Here is a 4,394-nt window from a genome sequence, read left to right as displayed (position 1 = left end):
AAAACCACGACACTGCATCATGAACGCAATCGAAAGGCTCCGCGCATCCGAGACTGCACAACGCCGCGACACCACCTGTGTCATGGGGCGCATTCGAAGGGTCACGCGGGGCCGAGACGACGCCACGGAGCCTGTGTCACCGGCGTAGTCGAAGGGCATCGCCTAGCAGACCAAACCACGGCACTGCGTCGTCGACGCAATCAAAAGGCACCGCACAGCCGAGAAAGTACAACGCCATGACACCACCTGTGTCGGGGGTACATTCGAAAGGCCAGGCGAGACCGAGACGACGTCACGGCACCTGTGTGCCACCGGCAAAGACGCAGGGCATCGCCAAGCAGAGACACACCAAAGTGCACCCGAGTACGAACACCGCCGAAGAAGAGAGACAAGGAACCACCGCCGACCCCAAAGGCCGCCGCACCACCGCCGTCATCAGGCACACTCCGCCGTCAACCACATGAGCCGTTGGTCACCACCCACAGGTCTTCAAGATGACGCCTCCAAGGAGGTAGCGACGTACATGATGCCGTCGTCGCCCGATCTAGCAATACCAGATCATGAGCGTTTGCCCGGAGACACTGAACTCGAGGGATTTTGATGGACTGGACTCCTCGGCGACGCCCCAACAGGGGGAACGACACCAAAAGGCGCCGCGCATCACCGGCACCAACCAGAGGTCTGTGCAAGGATTTCACCCGGAGCCAGACACCAAGCCTTGCCTCAAGGTCCAAAGACTGGGTCACCTCTGGCCGCCGTAGCAGGCCCCGGGAGGGGAGAGGAGGACCCCCACGACACCAGGAGAAGTAGGCCACAAGTGCCGTCGCCGTAGAGCCCGGGACCCCCTCCACCTCTATCCCCGAACAAGCTGGCCCGGCCCAAAGCCGGCAGCAGGCACCACCGGCGCAGAACGCAGAGTGGCGAGAGGGAGGCCGTAGAAACGCCGATGCCTGCCCAGATCTGGAACGACCCGACGGCGGCAGCACCAACCAGATCCGCGGCAAATGCCCGCGTCCTGAACAAGCCCAGGCCGAGCCCGGCACCACCTCCCGCGCCCCACAGCAGCCAGCACCGGCACCCCCTCGCGCGCAGAAAAAGGGCACCTTTGTCATATGCCACTTCAATTAGGTCGCTTCTAGCAGGTGCTTCATCACCCCTGGTGCTTGTCGCACAAGTGTACCTTTGAAGTCTGTTGCGACTTGTTGTGTTGAAATATATTGTCCGTCTCTCTTCATCAATTATGTTGATGGATGAACTGATTAGGTGCATATACTTGCAAGCAAAATGATTCATGCGAGGCGACCGACTAGGAATTGTGCCGGTCACTCGCAATGCACATTGTGTCTCGCGGGGCCCGCAAACCGCCCCTCACTTGCTCGCTTATCTCTTCGCGAATGAGAGGCGGGTTGTGATGTAGGGCGGCACTTCTATAGAGGCCAGCTGGTGAGTGACGTGACATGTGATGCATGGCGACCTTGATCTCCGTTTGGCTATGGAGGCGCCGTTTAGCCTATGTTCCGTAGTTGTTGGCTCACCGCCACCCTCGCCCTGTACGTGGAGTCGCCATCTAAGAGCAGAGAGGGGTCGAAGTAGAAAGAGAGAAATGATAGGGCTTGCTTTCTTGGGTGTGCGTGCAAACAAGGCCCTGCACCCGGTCTCCTCGCCAGCACCGACACCATCTATGCATTCGTCGCTGACACGACGACATCCACCACCACGGGCTCCGATCACTCATATCCGCGACACAGAAGGGCTTTTGGCTCCTCGCCAGCGTCACAATCTATGCCCAATAGAAGGGGGCCAGGGGATCAGGGAAGAAGCCAGGCCATTCCTTATTCACCAGTTGCCGCCACCCCTTCTCCACTAGTGCGGAGAAGTCTAGCTATGGCGTGCCGAAATTGCCTTGCTGACGTACGGCTCCAAGGCCACCAATATGGTACTAGTGATTTTTTTTACTGGTGGCGTTGGGGAACACATCAGCAGTATTTTGAGTACTGATGTCATGTCACGTGGCCAATGCTAGCAATAAGTCCTTGTTAGCTATTTAGCTATAGCGTACCTTGTCTGCCAACACCAGCGTACCTTGTCTGCCAACACCAGCGTACCTTGTCTGCCAACACCAGCAATTATATTTTTTGGTAATAAAAAATTATATGCAGCAATTTTAAACCAGGCCATTGCCATTGCAGTCAGAGGCTGGCCAAAGAGATAATTCTGTGTTGCTCCCAGGTTCCCCCTCCCCCCGCGAGCCCTCGCGTCGCTCCCAGGGGCGACTCGGGAGGCGAAACCCTAGCCGCCGCCCAGGCTTCCCTCCTTCCCCTCCCTTCCCTCGCCGTCGCCGGAGGTTGCCGGCGGGCAAAGCCCTCACCGGTGGACAGCGGCGGCGGGGCCCTCGTTCGTGTGCTTGCGCGCTGCTGCTGGGCGTGCTGGAGCAGTGGGAGCGCGCGGTGGCGCGGTGGGCGGCCGTCTGCTCGCGGGGAGGTCGAGATGGCGTGGACTGCGTGCGCGGTGGCGCTGCCATGGTGGCCGCCGGCCGCTGATGCGTGCGGCGGAGTTGAGGGCGCCCAGATCTGGGCCGCACGAGCCCGCCCAGGCCGGCGACAATCACTCTGCCCCCACCCACCCCTCTCCCTCCTCCCACCCCTCCCGGCCGCTGCCGGCGGTTGCCGCTGGGTTAGTAAGCACGCGCGCGGCGACCTTGACGGTTGATGCTCCGCTGTGCCCCGGCGGATCCTGGTGGCGGAGGCTGCGGGCCAGCGCGGCGGCGGCGCGGTGCAGGTGGCTGCTGCCGCCTGCTGGACGCGCTCCCGGCGGTGGTCGGCCTGTTGGAGCTGCGCTGGTCAGTGCTCACTCCTACGACGACAACGTTTCTAGGCTTCCCCCATGTGTGTTGGTCTTCTCCGACGGTTCTTCGCCATTCCCGGTCTACCATTGCATCTGAGGTCTTCGTCCTTGGGTCGGGGTGAAATACCCGCGCGGCGACGACCTGCGTTGTCAACGGCGACGCCCGAGGGTGCCGTCACCTCCTTGGAGGCGTTGGCATGACCCTGGCCAGACCTCCTCCTCGAGCACCGGGAGAAATCCTAGGTCCGGCCTCCCGGACCGGGCAGCGGCGGCGTCTCAATGTCGTTCCCCTCTTGATGGCGCTGTTTTGGCTGCAAGTGGAGTACTTGATGCGGCAGATAGTGGTTGGCGATGCATCGCTCTGGCGTAGACTGCTACACAAGGAGCAGGTCGCAATGTTTGCCTGCGCCGGCGCTCCCCGATGAATGCTACACCAGTTCCAATCAGGCCCTACTTTTCACCCGCCGACTCTCTAGGCACATGGGTGCGAGGTACGTCGGCTTGGGCGGTCCTGAAGCTGCATCCGTCCCTGGAAGTGCCTAGCAATGGCAGTGATGCTGCCCTGTTGCTCCTGCCCTGTTGCTCCGAGTCTCGGTGCTTCGCCATTTTGGCTGGAGGCAAGGCTGGGCGAGGCCTAATGTCGTTGCATGTCTGTAGTTGAGGGCACCTCCTCACCTAGTTGTAGTCACTTGGTGAGGACGGCCGTGTGTGTGTGTGCGTGTGCGCGCGTGTGTGTCCCTCCTTTCTGGAGGTTGTACCCCTGATGTCTTCCTGTTCAATGCAATGAAACGCAACTCTTTTGCGTTTTTTTGAAGATTTTTTTTAAACCATGCCATATATGCAGCAACTAGCTTCAACTTCACAAAAGGTCAGTAATTCACAAACTCCACCAACAGTACTACTAGTTCAACTACACAAACTACCTCACGTCTCTGTATGAAGAATTAAATTCATGTGGTGTAGCTTGTTCTATGGCTTTGGCCCTCTCTTTTGAAGTGGGCTTTCTCCGTCTTCAGATGAGTCCTCTCAGCCCTCAGGAGCTTGATGTTCTTCTTCAGCCGATCCGTCTTGTGGACTAATTGATTCTTCTGCTCATTTAGCTTGAGTACCTTGTCGTAGAGATCAGAATTTTAGTCAATAATCTGATCCTTCTCCATCTGCTGGGAGGCATTCAACTCCCTGAGGGCCTTGACTGCAGTCTCATGTGATGCGATCAACTCCCTGGTGGCCTGCCCGGTTCGCCGCTCTCTGGACGTGCCCGGGGGGCTGGGCCTGTTGGGCCGGTCCACGGTATTTGGGCCAGTTCCTTGCCCTAGGCCCTCCACACCCGCGCTTGCTATTTGGCTACCCTACGGATTCCCTCTTTGTCCTGCCCCCCACCCCGCCGCCCCCGACCCAGCCTGCCGTTTTGTCGCTCCCCACCGCGACCACTCCCCCTTCCCACTCTCCGGCCCCTCTGCCGCCTCCCCGCGACCTCCCCCCTGGCCATGTCCCGCGCTTGGGAAGAGGGGGATGCTGGGCACAAGCGGAGGTACGACGAGTACCGGGAT

General features: G+C 59.7%; 1 pseudogene; it reads left to right on the top strand.

Moving 5' to 3' along the window:
• Window positions 1–946: 946 nt before the first annotated feature.
• On the top strand, window positions 947–3,045 carry LOC119351229 (annotated as a pseudogene).
• Window positions 3,046–4,394: the final 1,349 nt, after the last annotated feature.

This window comes from Triticum dicoccoides, chromosome 1A (genome assembly GCF_002162155.2).
Source record: "Triticum dicoccoides isolate Atlit2015 ecotype Zavitan chromosome 1A, WEW_v2.0, whole genome shotgun sequence".
NCBI classification, from domain to species: Eukaryota; Viridiplantae; Streptophyta; class Magnoliopsida; order Poales; family Poaceae; genus Triticum; species Triticum dicoccoides.
Note: the sequence above shows the minus strand (reverse complement) of the source record. Positions and strands in the feature narration are given on the sequence as shown.